Genomic DNA, 19,222 nt, shown 5'->3' on the forward strand with positions numbered 1-19,222 from the left:
TGTTTTGGAATATATGGTTCAGTCACCTTTAGAATTTGATGCGTCACTTCATGTTATAAAATAATAAAGAAAACCAACAGCTGATCTTAATAAATTGTGACAAAGAGCCTGTGAATGGGAGAGGCCCCACAATTTGGAGCCTAGCCCTTCCGAGACTGCAGACCTAGCTATTCATTTGGCTGGAGGGCTGGAAAATACTAGTATTGTAAGGGTTAAACGGTTAGTTAAAGCCTCTGTGATTTTATTCTCAGCATGTGTTTTCATTGTCCATGAAAACACAGCATAATATTTAGTGTCTCTGAACTGAGCAAATGACTTTCAAAAAGCCAATAGATTTATGATGAGCACCAAATGCAAGAGTGCTACACGCACCCAGGAAAGACCTAAAAGCAGCTTAAAAGCTGTGTGCTGGCTGCACAGGTGCGGGGGCAGCAACAACAGAGACTGACACAGTGGAACTCTGCCCCACCTGTGCTATGACGATTTCTAAAGTGGGTGTTACAGAGTGGGAGATTCCAGGCAAAGCCAGTGAGCGCATGTATTTCACAGACCTATTGGACTAAAACCCACTTTAGATGGGGGAACATCTGCTACATCCTTTACTTCATCCAGTGTCCAAATTAGGCCCCAGCCCTACAAACGTGCATGCACATGCTTAACTCTACTACTGTGAATAATCTCATTGAAAACAAAGAGATTACTCATGGTAAAAATGCTAAACAGATGCGTAAGTGTTTGCAGAATGAGTGGCTGCAGCCTGGTTGCTGTGCCATTGAGGGCTGAGAATTCTGTCCCTTAGCTCCACAATGTTTTTGTGTGGAATAAACCTATTTTATGTGGGCTTTGCTCCATTTCCCAAGTTTTGGGCCTTAGTATTTGTACTACATTAACACTATTTACCAGAGGTGCTGACTCTGTAAAAAAAAAAAAAAAAAAAAAAAAAATTTAGCTGGTGCTTAGCACCCACTGGCAGCCCAGCTCCCGTACCTCCCTTCTGTCGGTGGCCTTGCTGATCAACTCCTCCCCCTCCCTCGCAGCGCCTCCCACCCACCACGGATCAGCTGTTCCACAGCATACAGGAGGCGCTGGGAAGGTGGGAGAGGAGTGGGGACAGGGCGCACTTGTTGGAGGAGGCAGAAAGAGGGGGGGAAGAGGTGGGGGTGGGGCCTTGGGTGGATGGGGGCGGGGGTGGTGTGGGGGCGGGAAGAGGCAGGGCAGGGGTTTGGGGGAAGGAGTGGTGTGTGGGCGGGGCCTGGGGCAGAGAGGGGGTTGAGCGCCCCCTGGGTAAAGAGGAAGTCAGCACCTATGCCATTGACCACTGATATTTGTGAGGTACTGCACCAAATCAACACAACTTTTCTTTATTTAAAAAACAAAAAAAATCAAACTAAAAAACCCACAAATTCCTATACATTATGGTCAAAAGTATTCAGCACATTTTAATCCCGAATAACCCTGTCTTCTGCTTGGCCTGTGCCTAACAGGAGAGACCTGCCTGTTGTTAATTTGTAATACGGTAGCACCTATAGACCCCAACCAGGGATTGGGGCCCTACTGCATTAGGTGATATCCAAACTTGAGGTAAAAAGACAGTCCCTGCCCCAAAGAACTTACAATATAGATTAATGACAAGATGCACCTGCTGGCTGAGACAAACGTGGGAGTTTGTCACGTTGGGGGAGGAAGAGGTAAGGCCCATAGGAGCATAATGTAGGTAGAACAGCCTTCCAAGGGGACCAGTGGGGGCAAAAAAAAAAAACCTAACTGGCTTCAAGACTGAGCTTGATAAGTTTATGGAGGGGATGGCATGATGAGAATGCCTAGAATGGCATATAGCCAATCTGCAACTGCTAGAAGCAAATTTCTCCATTGGCCAGTGATGGGACACGAGCTGGGGAGGGCTCTGAGTTACTTCAGAGAATTCCGTCCCAGGCGTCTGGCTCACATGCCCAGGGTCTAACTGATTGCCATATTTGGAGTCAGGAAGGAATTTTCTCCCAGATCAGATTGACAGAGACCCTGGGGTTTTTCGCCTTCCTTTTCAGTATGGGACACAGTTCGCTTACAGATTTAAACTAGCGCAAATGGTGGATTCTCTGTAACTTGAAGTCTTTAAATCATGATTTGACGACTTCAGTAATTCAGCCAGAGGTTATGGGTCTATTACAGGATTGGGTGGGTGAAGTTCTGTGGCCTGCAACGTGCCCTAGGTCAGACTAGATGATCATGATGGTCCCTTCTGCCCTTAAAGTCTATCTGAGTCTTATGACCTGTTTATCAGTTGGCAGTGTACTGCCTAGCAAAAGTGAAACTTAAGGCGGGATCTGAAGACGGATAAGATAGTGGAGTTGGTGCTATGCATAAGTGGTTGCATGGAAGTGTTGACCGAAACAGGAGCTAGAATTAACAATGGCCAGGAGTCTTGGTCTCAGGTTCGCCTCCTTTCCCGTATCTATCACCGGGGGTTTATGTTCCCAATCTATCACCGGTGGTTTATGTTCCCAGATATGACTTAGATAGGATAAAGGTACAACACGTTTATTAATGGGGTGGCAAGGACTCCCCAAGTAACAAGGTGAGACAAATAAAACTAGGCAGGCTGTATCCATAAGGATTTGTATACAGGATTTAAAATGACAATGACTCTACTTCTCTAGCAGCTTGATCTGACGATGTCTTCTCCTTTTCAAGATGGATGCAGCACAGCAGGGCAGCTGGATCCTTCAGATGGGAATAGGACCTCAGGGCAGGAACAGATGAGCGTCTTCTCAGGTAAGATGAGAGTATTCGGGTAATTGAATCGTTCCCCCTCCCTTCACCTGCGTTGTTGTGCGTGGAGCAAGCGATCACTATAGGAGATGAAATAGGTGCATATAGGTGAGTATATCCCCTGCTAAGATGACCCTGGTGGGGTGAATGGCCTACCCTCAGTCACGTACTTTATCTCAAACAGACAGCAACAAGACTCCGCCACTCAGGCGGGCAGCCCCGATCTAATCTGAGCACCGCTTTATAAAGATTGGGTTGCTAGGCAAATTAGCTGATTGACAGTAACTACCTTTTCCCGCCTAAACATAAAAAGGCGCCAGACTTGGAGTGAGGGGGGGGACAAGAAGGGTTTACAAAATGGATGCCTAGTTGTCCTTTAGAGGATCCAAGATGGCCTTAGGATTTTTACCTCTACAGAAGTGCTCCTTGACAAAGTAGACTAAAGAGCAGTTAAACCCTGACAATGTTGGGAGAACAAAGGCAGCAATCAATGACATAAGAAACTAGGAGATCTGATGGATAGGGCACAGAAAAGTTGCGAAGGGCCTTAGGAGTAAAGACAAGGAACAATGAAGATACTATGTGATGTGGTAGGGAAAGGGGAACCATTGGAGGGACTCAGTTACGGGGTTGTCATGATCAAAGTGACAAGCTCAGAAGATTATTTGGCCAGCCATATTTTGAATGGAACTGAAGGCATGAAGGCCAAAGAAGAGTAGAAGGCACTTGTAATTGATATGATGAAACTTTTGGCCATCTATACAGAGAGGAAAGGCAGTATTTAGGAGAGGTTATTAAAACAGCGGCAAGATTTGGATATGGCCCAGTGTGAAGGTTCATAGAGACAGTTGCATCAAAAAATGATACCCATGTTAAAGGCTGAAAGACTCGGGCCATGTCTTGCATAGAAATATGAGTCTCATATACCCTAGGTAAGCGCCAGTGATTGACCATGACCAGTTAACATGTTTGTAGAGTAGTTAAGTCATGTCTACACTAATGATAAAATTGTGTTAAAATACGTTAGCTAACACATTATATACATGACCTGTTTTCCCAGTTTAGATATAGCCTGAGCAGATAGTGGTGTTAAACAGTGGTGACTGAGAATGGGGGAAAGGGAAAGAACTGGTACAAAGAGCGCTATATAAATGCACACACTATTAGGCATGAAATTATTCTTACCACATTTTCTTCTGTCCAGTGTAGAAAAAAAAAGTTAACAATCCTATGGTTCAGACCTGCAAATTCTGCCTCATTATGAATAGTCCTTACTCACATAAGTGGAAATGAAAGAGATTTCTCCTGTGGAGAAGGGTTTGAAGGATCAGGCTTTCAGGATCATTTATTATGTGTTTAACCAGTTTAGCTGTATGAAGCCTTATTTATCCAGATTATCTTTTTGCCTAATATAATTTTACATGAAGTAAAATTATTTTCAAGTAAGATCCTCTCTGTTTCTCTAGTTGCTCATTGCCTTAGTAAAGGGATACAGTTACAGATTAATTAGAGGTCTATATCTAACCCACTGACAAGAATAAATTCAGCTTTGAACTTGTTCTCTTCAGAAAGAATGATCACAGACAACTTGGAAAGCTAACCCCCTATAACCCAAATATATTCAGAATCTAGGTACTTCTGCATATGTAATTTTTAAGATGAATAATGTATTGCTCTCTCTGTACCAGGTTTCAGCTGTCTGGGGTATGGACATTTTTGCTAATTTTTTATAAAGCAGTCTAAGGTGGCAGGTGTAGGGAAATAGGCACACAGTTTATTATTATTCAAGGACAAAGGCAAAGTGTAACCTACACACAAAAGATTTCCTGCTAAGAGAAAATATTACAGATATTGACAGAGTTAAAAAGAATGTTTTCTCAACATTAATAGTTTTAAAAAGGGTAGATTCTATTATGCTTTGGTGCCCAGAATGCTCAGACTAAATTGTATTCTCAAACTAGTGTCACTGACCTCATTGAGAGAGATTCTCTGTGTTGATTACCTCCTGCATGCTCAATATATTGGATTAATCAGAGAGGTCACTAATTGTTGTTCTCAGGCTCCCAAAAAAAGAATGGAAGGCTTAAGATTAGATCCGCAGCAGCTGAAAGACATCTGGCAGCTAATTGGTTTTCTAGTGAAGATCTTCCTAGACTGTAACAGCTAGCCAAGGTTAAAGAGAGTATTTCGATAGGCCAGCGGAATACTTAGATTTTAATCTCTAGCAGTGAGAAATATTTAAGTAGTTACTATATAAACTTTTAAAATCTTCTGCATCCAACGCCCAAGGTATCTAAAGGTAGGACTGCACACTTCTCTCAGTGGCACGTAGCAGCCATAGGTAGCTATCCCATTCCCCAACATGGGTATAAATAGCAGCATAGCTGGTGAGACATGGCTTAGGCAGGTAGGGTAAAGACCCACCTGAAGGGTGTGGGTATGTACATCAGTACATATCCCACATGTGTCTCTACTCGCCCAAGCCGTGCATCTCCATTTATGCTGCTATTTGTAGCAGGGCAGTGTCCTGGGGAAAGGCTCTGACAGGGCGGTTTCCTCACTGCCTCCCCCTTGCCAGAGCCTTTCCTCCCCACAGTGATAGGCTCCGCCAGGGGAAGCTGCTGAAGCCTGTCCTTGGTGCCAGAGTCTTTCATTGACACACATAGCTACATACCACAGTGTAGATGCAATCTGCATTTCATTATATACTGTTGCCAGTGGTGTGTAATGATGACATAGCCGAAGGGTACGTCTATACTGCAATTAGACAACTGCAGTTGGCCCATGCCAGTTGACTCAGGCTTGTGGGGCTTGGGTAAAGGGGCTGTTTAATTGTCGTGTAGATGTTCAGGCTTGGCCTGCAGGACCCTCATACCACACAGGGTACTAGAACCCAGGCTCCAGCCCTAACCCATACAATTAAACAGAACCTTAGCCTGAGCACCATGGGCCCAAGTCAGCTGGCATGGACCAGCCGTGGTTTTTCAATTGTAGTGTAGCCATACACTAGATGTCTTAACCAACGGTAATTAGAAGCAACAAGCTCTTTTATCCCCTCTACTTTGGGGATACAGTGAGGGTGAAAAAAAGGCAGAAAACCTACTGAAATGGTGCAAAATATGGTGAGGGGAAGGGAGCCAATGTCTCATCTTTCCAATTTTCACCTCTCAGAAGACCATGTGAAGAAGCATGGCGCACTTGGAATTCCATGAGCAGGAGGCTTTACTATTCCGTGTCCAGTCTACATAGCATCATCTCCTGAGAAACCCACAGAGAAACAATATATGAGAACTGATGCTGACACCATCAGCCTAAATTCTTGCGGGTTCCCACCATATGCTATGAACTCCTTTCAGAGAAGCACGGGCAGCTCTACTCCAGATAGAGCCACGCTGGTTGCATCCACTTTACACTTCCCGCAGCCTCCCCCAGTACACTTTATGCCACCAAGAGCTCCGTCCTTTGTCCTCCTTTACTCCAGCAGAAGCCAGAGTAAACCAGGGGCGAATTTGGGTGTCAATTACAGACCAGGAGATGGCTGCAGTTAGAATGTTGTTTGCTAGGGGTAAACTTTTCAAAAGTCTCTGAGTCCCATTGTCACTTAGGCTAAGTCACTTGACTTTCAGTGGAACTTTAGACTCTCAAAGGCCAGATCTTCAAAGGTATTTTGGTGCCTAACTCCCATTGATTTAAATGGGAGTTAGATGCATAAATACCTTTGAGGATCTGGGCCCAAGTGACCTAGGTGTTTTTAAAAATGGGACTTAGGGTCCTAAATTATTTAGGGACTCCTTAAAATTTTGACCTTGGTGTCTGATAATTGGCTTACAGCAGAAATTCACTGGGAGGGTGAAAACAGAGTGACACCTGTTTGTCTTGGCCAGTGGTATTTGAATGTGGTGTGTTTTCTTTGTATAAGAGGTGTATTCTTTCACCTGCTGTCTCTTGCAGTACAAGTATTACTGTACTTGGCTCTGCTCATTTTTTGTCTGTGGGATGACTATTACGTGACATGGTGAAGGTAGGGTAGTTTTGCAATGTATGTTAGGGAGGTAATTGAGGGCATTCCATGATTTCTACCAAAGTAATACCAGCCAGAGGCATCTTTTCTTAATGCCAGTCATTAGACTCTGAGCCAGAATTTTAATATTGCAGACTAGGGAATAATCAGGTAATCCCATCTCCTTTAGACACTACAAGGACTTAAAAAGTCAGTAAAGCCCAACAAAAAAGGCATACGGATGAAATTTAAATTTAAGAGACAAATCACGCTTCTGTTCTGCAGGTAGAACTCTGACTGGTAGCGATGAGAATTTGATGTAAAAACAGAGGGACAAATTCTACTTTCAGTTTACACCTGTGTAAATTTGCAGTAACTCCATTGATGTCATTAGAGTTATTTTGGTGTGAATGCAGAATTTGGCCCAGATTGTAAAATATGTCCCACAAAGCCACTCAAGCTGTCACAGATAGCTGTAGTTCATTATTATAAATTAGTAAATTGTAAATGTACCACATTTAAATGTTTTAGGTAGTATAAAATATAGAAAATATTAACTATATCTATATATCGGTAGGATGAAATTTTCAAAGAGCCATCCCATTGAAATTCAATGAGACTTGTGCTTCTGAGTTACTTAGGCACTTTTGCAAATTCCACTCTTAGCTAATGTTTTTTTTCTCTAGTTAATATCAAGTTAGCATCCTTCTGTCCTATTTAATAGTCTTAAATTAAGAACCCTTCAGATTATCTCTGATTGTTGCATAAGTCTAAGTTAGAGAGCCCAAGGTACTGGAAGACTAACCTTTTCTCTTTTCCCGGTCCAGGACTAAAAATATTGTCTTTGGCTTTCTCCATTTACAGTAGGAGGTAAAAACTTGCTCCTCCGAATCCCTGTAGGATACTGGTGCCTGATTTGGCAAAAAGAAAACATTTCAAGTATATGCAAGAGCACTGGACCCACTGTATCCAGCAAAGGACACAGTGCATTTGTTCATGGAGCTATCCTCAGGCAATAACTGAATACACAACTGAACCAAATGAAAATTTACGCAGAAATATTTTATGTAAAGTCATCCGAGTTGCTTCCCTCTTGCTATTGTGACTGCCAGATTTTGCTCCTCATTTACTGTTGCTGTGGGCCTTCACCCATCTGTCTCGTAGGTAAACACAGCATTGCCAAATATATTTTTAGAAAGAAGTCGTAATCACAGATTCATGGATAATATTCTATCTCTGTCACACATTGGAAACATTTTGTTATGAGAATCTAAATGTTTATAGTGTGATTGCAGAGCACATAGGTCTGCTATGTTTGCTTGCTCTAGCAGTATGTAAGGTGTTCAATATTTAAAGTGTATTGGGATCTCTTAAGTGTGAAGGTGCTATATAAAATCATTCTTTACAAATACTAATAATGCTGGCATTTAATCATGGGATAGGAGGGAATATATTCTAGTTATATGGTGGCTTAGTTAGGAAATCATTAAACTTACAGAAATCAATTGTAGAGACTTTCATGGGTGTAGGAACAAAGAAACAAACAAAACATCCATTGTGAGTCAGATTTGTGTTTCACAAATAATATCTTTTGCTAGAGCAACAGGAAGATTGGATTGAACCTAGCAACAATGGTTTGTGTCCCACAGGTTTATGCTGTCATCATTAAACCAACTGACATGGATTTTGGTACAATGCAAAACATAATTAAATAGCAAATGCAAGATAGGAGAACCAAAGTGAGAGGCTACAGTAGCTTTGCTAATCCTCAAAGCAATGGAAAAGATCAGTTGTTTATATTGATTCTTTTCGATTTGTTGGCAGTTTTGGATACCACTAATCATGAAGTTTTGTCACCTTGACTATTGACAAAAGACCCTGGCAGGAGTGGACAGGACTGCATTTGGGTGCTTCCACTCCTGTTACTTGGAAAGATTCCAGAGGGTATTGTTGTGTCATCTCTTATCTATCCTGATAAGCTTTCTTGTGCAGTGTTCTGTAGGGATCTCTTTTGTCACCTATCTTGTTCAAAATGTATGTGAAGCTACTGGGGAGGAGATGGAAGCAGTTTTGGCTGTGGTGCCATCAGTATGCAGATGACATACAGCACTCTTTCACCAAAGCTGGGAAGTGAGGCATTTGCTTTTTCAGTGCTTGGTTGAGATTGGAACCAGGGTGAGAACAAGTTTGTTGAAACATAATCGAGATAAAACAGAAATGGTTAGCTGGAGCTTAAGAATCATGGTAAGAATGGTTTCTGCTCCCTTTATGGAGGGGGTTTGCTCACTCTATGGGGTTTTTTTTTTGTTCTTTTAGTTGTAGCCAGCATTATTAGTCAGTTGACTTTCGTATTTATTAATGTCTGTGCATATGCCCTGAAAACATGTGGTGCACGTTCCCAGTGGGCCTGATCATCAGCTGGTGTAAATTCGTAACTCCCATTGAGCCCATGATGATACTACCCAGAGTGTGTCAGAACAGAATCTGATGTTGCGAAATGGAGTGGTTAGGACTAAAACCATGGTGCTATCGTATTGAACAATCATGTTACAAAAGCCAACTGAAACCGAGCAGTCACATATGCCAGTGCAGTTCACACACTTTACAATTTCTTGTACCATATACTTTATCATATCATTTATTATTATTTATTTATCATTTATATTGTAATAGCACCTAGAGGATCAACCAGGTCAGGGCCACATTGTGCTAGACACTGTACAAACATATAGAAAATGCAGTTAACAATGAAGCAGTCTGAAGGATGAGATGCTGCCTGGTGTTGGACTCTGAATGGTACCCTCCTAATAGAATCCACCACTCCAGTTCAAACCAGCAAGTGACCATCTCCTCATGCAGGTGAACTGATAGAGGCCCAGAGATCATATGATAGATTTAAATGGTGAAAGCCTGGCCTACTGAAGTCAAGGTCCAAAGTTCCATTGAGTTCAATGGGGTCAGGTTTTCACCTAGTTTTTAATTTCCTCCAAAGTCTCACTTGTTCTGTCTATAGGAGCAGTGGCCATCAAAAAGGCAATTTTTCAATCTTCTCCTGGACACTTCGAAGAGTCCAGAACTCTTCAGCCAAGGTGTTTCAACAAAGACTACTGCCTGTCAGTAGCACTTCAGTAATCAAGCAGATCACAACTTGCCACTGGCTTAGCCATTTTGAGATGGCAGTAATATGGCAAAACAAAAATCACCAATGGTAGCTTTTAAGGAAAAGATCAAATTCTCAAAAAAAATAAAAGCAGTAGGAAGCAAATCCTCCCCTAAACACACAGTCCAAGTATGTGACTTGTGCTCTCAGGTACAGTGGCTTACTTAGAGGAAGGAATCCTTTTCCTCAGGGCATAGAGTAGTGATGGAGCTGCTCAAAAGCTGCTATTGCAGCCCTGAGACTTTTGTAACTACCATGGCTCCTTTTGAATCCATTCTGTGGGAGAAAATGACTGGTAGATTTATCATCTTCACCCCACCTCTGCCATATCTCCATACCCATTCTGCATCAGCTCCTCAAATGTATTGTCTGGTCCTATCTTGTGCAATGGAATCACATAAAGAAAAGGAGTACTTGTGGCACCTTAGAGACTAACCAATTTATTTGAGCATGAGCTTTCGTGAGCTACAGCTCACTTCATCGGATGCATACCGTGGAAACTGCAGCAGACTTTATATACACACAGAGAATATGAAACAATACCTCCTCCCACCCCACTGTCCTGCTGGTAATAGCTTATCTAAAGTGATCATCAGGTTGGGCCATTTCCAGCACAAATCCAGGTTTTCTCACCCTCCACCCCCCCCACACAAATTCACTCTCCTGCTGGTGATAGAATCACATAGTTTCCCCTTCATTTGAGAACCTCTACATCTAAAAATGGGGAAGTGGCAGAGCACTATTTACCCTTAAAAACTAAGCATTCTAGTTCTAGCAGAAGAAAATAACTAAATTCCTTGGAATTGTGTTAGTGCTAGAGTTCTTTACTGAACTTTTTTCTAAGATCCAGTCCATAGCAAATTATGCTTTCTAAAGCTAAGTAATAGGGTTAATCTTTAAGCTTAATTTTTATCTACCGTTTCTTAGCAAATTATGAAGCTTGAGATTTGGGTCTTATTACTATCTACAATCTTCTATCTTTGTTCTGTATTAAGCTTTACAGAGTTTAAAGTTTATACAGGGTTTAGAGTGGGTGCTATAAATTTTAACAAGTTTCTATATAACCTAATTTATAAGATTAAAAAAAACCCCCATATCATCTATTAAAGGCTTGTGAGACTCTGTGCTGGGCTGATTTTAGTGACAAATAAAAACTTTTATTGAGGTTTTTTGTTTGTTTTTTTTTAAATGAAACGGTGGTAGCGAGGGGCTTATGGAACAACGGCTATAGAATGCTTAGTTCTTTCATTATTGTAGATTTTTTTTCTTTAAAACAACTCCAGCAATATTTATTTTGCAATAAGCAGATTCTTGCTTCAGAATGCTTGCTCTCTCCGTTGCAATACCAGTGGTTTTATCCTACAAAGATGAGGTAATGAGCTGGTGTAGTGAATTATAGTAATACTCTGTACTGCTATAGTGCCTTCCAACTAAGGATCCAAAAGCACTTTACGAACATTAATGAATTAGGGTGGGATTTTCAAAAGTGGACAGTGTTGGCCTAACTTTGCTTCCACTGATTTCAATGGGAGCAGGGCTGGGTCAGTGCTGAGTGCTTCTGAAAATCCCATCCATTAACCACACAACACTCTTGCCAGGTAGGGAAATATTGTCTATGTACTTTTGTTTTAGTTTTTTAAAGTAATACAAATAAAGGTTTAAGGTAAGCGTTTCAATGTAGAGGAGATAACGTGGACATCAAGCCATGGCAACTGACTGTTGCCACAATCAATTTCCCAAAATAACAACACTCACCAGGTGCTTAACAGAGTTTAATTGGAAAGGTTCCCTCAAACTTGAGTTGAATATATTTATGGAATTACTTTCTGAACAGATTCAGAAAATTAGGAAGAAACAAAATAAGGGTCAGATTATGGCTGTTCACTTCTGTTGGAGGCAGTGAAGAGCTGCATCACCACAGTGGTCACACCTGTAGTCTTTGTGCTTAAGCTTCCTTTGACTCCCTGCACACTTCGGCTAATCAAGTGCTGCTGCGCTAGACGTGCACAGACCAGACCATTGAAGTCAAAGGACTTTATGCCAGCTGAAAATCCAGACTGCACAGTCCTTGTGCTCAGAGATAGTGTCTAGCCCAAAGGAGAGGTGCAAGGGAAGAGGAAAGGCCTCCTTCATCCTTCTGTCCCCTTTACATATCTGGGCCAAAATGTTTCTCTGTCAGCACTTAAATGTGGACCTTTAATTTCAAGCGTAGAAGTGCCAGAACTAGGGAAATAATACATGAGAGGGACCAAAACAAGAAACGGAGAACTCAGTAAAGGGGTAACTAGGTGAAATTTAAGGGCCTGTGATATACAAGAGGTCAGACTAGATGAACCCTGCTGGCTTTGAATCTATGAATATGAATCAAAACAGTCAGTGTTTAAGTTCCTTTTCAAATTCAGAAAACAGAATATATTGTTGCAAGATAGTCACAATTTGTAAATAATGAGGTATTTACTGTGTATGTACATGATCGTAAGCTTAAACATTCATTCTAGATCACTGGGAAATCGAACCGGACGCCATTCTGGGAAATCACCCTAGAATGTTTGAAAAAACTCTAATGAATGTTGTGGTCTTCCAATAGATTGTATTGGTTGCAACAGAAGTACAAGAGCTTCTGTTGGTCCTGAAAATGGTGAATTGTCCTTCAGAGATGCTTTTTCATCAGTTGATGAAACCTTTAGATCTTTATAAGGAGAAGATAAAGTCAGGCTTTTTTTACATCTTTACTTTTATATTGTATTATTTACAGGCATTCCAAACACTCAACCCAAACTGAAGTCATTCAACATGCCATACACCATACAAAGTTTCATCAAACCCTGAGTGCCCAACGGTGGAATCCTTATTCACTTGGAAGTTAATGGGAATACTCATGTAAGAGCTCATCTAAGTAAGCACGAGTTCCACAGCTGGGTAATGAATGAATAAAATGAATTAGGTTCACATGTTAATTTTAAAGTTTGTCTAGGGCCCTACCAAATTCTCAGCTATGAAAATCGTGACACGGACTGTGAAATCTGGTCTTTTTTGTGCTTTTACCCTATTCTATACAGATTTCATGGGGGAAACCAGTGTTTCTCAAATTGGTGGTCCTTATCAAAAGAGAGTTGCAGGGAGGGCCACAAGGTTATTTTAGGGAGTATTACCACCCTTACTTCTGCTCTGACTTCAGAGCTGGGCGGCTGGAGAGCGGTGGCTGTTGGCCGGGCACCCAGCTCTGAAGGTAGCGCCCTGCTAGCAGCAGTGTAGAAGTAAGAGTGGCAATACCATACTATGCCTAGCTGATATCATGACATTTATTATTTTAAAAATCCTATGACTGTGAAATTGACCAAAATGGACTGTGAATTTGGTAGGGTCCTATTTATGTCAATTGGCCAATTTTTTTTTTTTTTTTTCAAACATGGGTACCTAAAGATTGGCACTTAAACTCATATTTAGGCACTAAGTAAACAGCCTGATTTTCGGAGGTGCTGAGTACCCGCAGCTCCTATTCAACACATTTGAAAGTCAGGTTATTTAAATAGGTATCTAATTATGGATTTAGATAATGAACCTTTAGATAGTGTAACTTTAGGTATCCAAGTTTGAAAATGATGTACTCTGTACATAGTACATCTATTTTCTGAGTCATCTATTCTCCTAAATCCTACCCTTTTTGCTCCCTCCCTGCCTCCTTCCCTTCTCATTCATTTCTTTTCTTCTTGCTATCCTCTTTCTGTTGCTCCTGTGTTAAGCTTTATAAAGGAAGGAAACTCACCAGTATATTGGGCTTTTCACATATGTATTGTGTGGAGCATACTCAGTAAGTGGTAATTAGTTCCTAAAATATTCTATAAAGTATCTTTCTAATGAATGGATTTCACTGAATCCACTCTGGATGTATTACTAAATTAATATAACAGATGAGATTTTCTGGTATTGCCCAGATGCAACATGAACATGACTAGAATTGTTTTGTGCTAATACTTAAAAGAACAAGCCTTTTAAGAATCTGTGACATCTCCAATATCAAACCCAAATGTAGAACCTCTTCCATCCACATGCAACCTCAAAATAGGCAGTATTAAGGAAATATTCTTATTCAGGATGTGAAAGATCATGTTGGCAGATGAAGGATAGAACAGCCTATCTAGTGTTTCCCTAGGAAGACAATTTTTGGGGATGACGAATGGCTGATTTATACCTAGTTAGACAGAAACCCAAGATGCACCTACCTTCAGAGGTGAATGGGATGATGTGAATATAACCATCAGATTTTGAGATGCCAGATAATATTTTATGAGAGTGAGATTTGGTGAAATTTTAACCCACACCCTCAACCCCAAGTGGCTTATTTGTGTTGTGGCTGTCTTTATTGGCTAAATTTTGACACCGAGCTCAAGCTTGTAAATTTTCTGTGTAACCAAACTTGAACAACCATTAAAGAAAGAATACAAAAATTACTAGTCTACTCTAAATTACTAGTCTACACTACCGTGCTACATTGGTGCAGCTGCAGCGCATCTGGTTAAGATGTGCTATGCCAACAGGACAGTACTCTCCTATCGGCATAATTACTCCATCTCAACAAAAGGCGGAGGCTATGTCAGCAGGAGGGTGTCTCCTGCTGACATAAAGCGCTGTGGACACAGCTTTAAATCAATGTAACTTACATGGCTCGGGGGGGGGGGGGAGTTTACACCCCTGAGCAACATAACTTATATTGACTTAAGTGGTAGTGTAGACAAGCTAAGTTTGTGCTATTTAACTAAGAAGTTGTCCTATCTTTTTAAAATAAGATCCATGTGTTCTAATTGTAGCATTAAACCCTTCATTAAACAAGTGGTAACTGCTTTGTAATAAAGTCTGTCTGTTTTAAACTATAGCTCATAAATCAAATTTTAAACTCTTCAAGGGAATTCCTCCATAACTGAAGTGCAGTGCCTGTGGTGGTGCACAGCTGTCTATCAGGGTCACAGCTATTTGTATCTCCTCAAAACCCTCACAAACAACTTGGTTGATTGTGCAGTCACAAGGGAAAACGTAGCTCCTCATTTGGCTCTTGGGATGTAATCCGATTCCATGCTAGACACTTGTGCTACAGAAGCAGCATGTTCACTTTGTTGATAGAAATTTGTTCTTGGTAGCATTTAATTTCAGGTTAGCAACTTATTCTTCATAAATATTAAAAGAATTATAATACTTCTACTTCAAGTGTAGATAACAGTTTTAATTTTCACTATGGTGGAGTAAGCAAACTGCCAGCTGAACCTGTAACTCCCATGAACAAGGAACGTGGGTGCCTTAGGAAACCAAGTAGAGAGTGCATACTGTACCTAACCTTTCCTTTTGTTAGCTAGCCATTTCCATTTCTGGCTGTTCCTCCCTGCCCCTCCCCACACCTTTGTCCATCACAGTTTCTAAATAGGAAGGGTTAGTTCCATATTTGGATAGCTGGGAGCTAGAGAGCCACCACTGGAATAAAGAAGTATAGGTGGGTGTATTCTTACTGATATAAGGACACATGCAAGTGCACATTTTGATAATGGATTGGGAAAGTTTTTCTTAACTGGGATCTGGTTCTCTTGATATTTGGGAGACCTCCTGACTTCTCAGAAGAAACATGTTAATAAATTCTTCATTCATTGTCTTGTTTTTAATTATTTCAGGCCCTGATCACTATTGTTAGTGCGCAAACTTAATAGAAAAGGAGTACTTGTGGCACCTTAGAGACTAACCAATTTATTAGAGCATAAGCTTTCGTGAGCTACAGCTCACTTCATCAGATGCATATCGTGGAAACTGCAGCAGACTTTATATATACACAGAGAATATGAACCAATACCTCCTCCCACCCCACTGTCCTGCTGGTAATAGCTTATCTAAAGTGATCATCAGGTGGGCCATTTCCAGCACAAATCCAGGTTTTCTCACCCTCCACCCCCCCACACAAATTCACTCTCCTGCTGGTGATAGCCCATCCAAAGTGACAACTCTTTACACAATGTGCATGACAATCAAGTTGGGCTATTTCCTGCACAAATCCAGGTTTTCTCACATCCCCCCCACCCCCATACACACACAAACTCACTCTCCTGCTGGTAATAGCTCATCCAAACTAACCACTCTTCAAGTTTAAATCCAAGTTAAACCAGAACATCTGGGGGGGGGGGGGGGTAGGAAAAAACAAGAGGAAACAGGCTACCTTGCATAATGACTTAGCCACTCCAAGTCTCTATTTAAGCCTAAATTAATAGTATCCAATTTGCAAATGAATTCCAATTCAGCAGTTTCTTGCTGGAGTCTGAATTTGAAGCTTTTTTGTTTTAAGATAGCGACCTTCATGTCTGTGATTGCGTGACCAGAGAGATTGAAGTGTTCTCCGACTGGTTTATGAATGTTATAATTCTTGACATCTGATTTGTGTCCATTTATTCTTTTACGTAGAGACTGTCCAGTTTGACCAATGTATATGGCAGAGGGGCATTGCTGGCACATGATGGCATATATCACATTGGTGGATGTGCACGTGAACGAGCCTCTGATAGTGTGGCTGATGTTATTAGGCCCTGTGATGGTGTCCCCTGAATAGATATGTGGGCACAATTGGCAACGGGCTTTGTTGCAAGGATAAGTTCCTGGGTTAGTGGTTCTGTTGTGTGGTATGTGGTTGTTGGTGAGTATTTGCTTCAGGTTGCGGGGCTGTCTGTAGGCAAGGACTGGCCTGTCTCCCAAGATTTGTGAGAGTGTTGGGTCATCCTTTAGGATAGGTTGTAGATCCTTAATAATGCGTTGGAGGGGTTTTAGTTGGGGGCTGAAGGTGATGGCTAGTGGCGTTCTGTTATTTTCTTTGTTAGGCCTGTCCTGTAGTAGGTAACTTCTGGGAACTCTTCTGGCTCTATCAATCTGTTTCTTTACTTCTGCAGGTGGGTATTGTAGTTGTAAGAAAGCTTGACAGAGATCTTGTAGGTGTTTGTCTCTGTCTGAGGGGTTGGAGCAAATGCGGTTGTATCGCAGAGCTTGGCTGTAGACGATGGATCGTGTGGTGTGGTCAGGGTGAAAGCTGGAGGCATGCAGGTAGGAATAGCGGTCAGTAGGTTTCCGGTATAGGGTGGTGTTTATGTGACCATTGTTTATTAGCACTGTAGTGTCCAGGAAGTGGATCTCTTGTGTGGACTGGACCAGGCTGAGGTTGGTGGTGGGATGGAAATTGTTGAAATCATGGTGGAATTCCTCAAGGGCTTCTTTTCCATGGGTCCAGATGATGAAGATGTCATCAATATAGCGCAAGTAGAGTAGGGGCTTTAGGGGACGAGAGCTGAGGAAGCGTTGTTCTAAATCAGCCATAAAAATGTTGGCATACTGTGGGGCCATGCGGGTACCCATAGCAGTGCCGCTGATCTGAAGGTATACATTGTCCCCAAATGTGAAGTAGTTATGGGTAAGGACAAAGTCACAAAGTTCAGCCACCAGGTTAGCCGTGACATTATCAGGGATAGTGTTCTTGACGGCTTGTGTGGGGGGGTGGAGGGTGAGAAAACCTGGATTTGTGCTGGAAATGGCCCACTTGATGATCACTTTAGATAAGCTGTTACCAGCAGGACAGTGGGGTCGGAGGAGGTATTGGTTCATATTCTCTGTGTATATATAAAGTCTGCTGCAGTTTCCACGATATGCATCTGATGAAGTGAGCTGTAGCTCACGAAAGCTTATGCTCTAATAAATTGGTTAGTCTCTAAGGTGCCACAAGTACTCCTTTTCTTTTTGCGAATACAGACTAACACGGCTGTTACTCTGAAACTTAATAGAAACTCACAAGAACAGAGTACTAACAAGAATCTACTACCAATGTGTGCATTAATGGTAACCTGAAAAGGAAAAAAAAATTGGGTCCGTGCCCTATTTTTGCATCTTTATGATAAGCACCTTATAGCAAGTAGGTAGGAGACATACTCACATAAACACTTCAACTGCTTAGATTTTCATTGAGTATGTTAGGAAAGATTGAAACCTTGAACCAAAAATAACACTTTGGGCACTAAGCTGAGTCAGTAACAATCCCCTCTCCCTTCCATGTGTTATCTTATCATTGCACTTATATCATCTTGTGGTATTTGCTCTGCTCATTACAAGTCTCAAAAGAAAGTCTTGAACTTTCTAGAAGTTAGACTCACATAAGGGATTTTGACAACAACAATCCCCTTGTGAGGAGGTGATAGCCTCAGTAATTCCTAGCCTGATATCCTTCGGGGAATACAGGCTGTTCATTAGAGGTGCTATCTTCTTAAGTTTATTATAATACAACAAAACTTGGGGTAATCATCTGTGAGTTTTAAATAAGTGATCCTCACACCCATTCTTTTCTGCCAATGCTGTGTTTTCTCAGTTAGCCTCCCTGCTGGTCCTCTCTTTGCTATTTAATGTAAAGCGGTGAAATTATCTTTTGTTCTTACCTCTAGAACAAGGGCACATTTACATCCTGGACAATCTCCATGTTGCTCTTAAAGGAGAGACTAAAACTAATTCTCCTTCAAACTTATTTTTTAATGTACAAAAGTTTGTTTGTTTGTTTGTTCCTCTGTTCTAAGAGTGTATTGGTGTACAATTTCCTCGCAGATTGGATGAAATTGTGAATTTACTTGCATGCTATGCCTACTCGGTGTGGTACTTTATCCCCCGATAGTGGTGGCTCAACCCACTAGAGATTGATGAATCTGCCTCAGCCTTGACTGAGAGAGGTCCTTCAGGTCAGGCAACAGAGGCTCATGCATTAAAATCCAGAGGTCAAAGATTTGATCTCTGCTGCTGCTGACCCACCCAAGGGCGTCTGCATTACATATTCACTGCCACTTACATTACTTCTTGGACACGCTGTCCTTATGGCGTGCTTCTGAGAACATGGGCTACCTGTATAATAAGAAGTGAAAGCATTCACAGAGGTGCATTCAAACCTAATTCAATAGGATAATTTATGCGACTCTGAAAATACAACCTCTGGTGGTTGTTATGAAAGCTGACAGTAATTAATGAGAACCTTTATTTATCAGCTCTGATGGAATATGGACTTTGATAAATGCCACTTGTATGCAGCCATAATTTGGGTACTTAGTCCCCTGTAGGTTATGGTAAGCAGGTGGTTATTGGCAATATTTAAGATATGTTATCACTAATAATTAAATACTTCCAAAAGCTATCTTCTACCTTTATATTTCTTGTTGTCTCTGAGATACACAAAGTGGAATTGTTGTTATGATTTCCATTAGTGCTCTAATATACCTTGTGGCATTCAGTGATCATAAAGGAAA

This window comes from Lepidochelys kempii, chromosome 2, assembly GCF_965140285.1.
Source record: "Lepidochelys kempii isolate rLepKem1 chromosome 2, rLepKem1.hap1, whole genome shotgun sequence".
Lineage (NCBI taxonomy): Eukaryota > Metazoa > Chordata > Testudines > Cheloniidae > Lepidochelys > Lepidochelys kempii.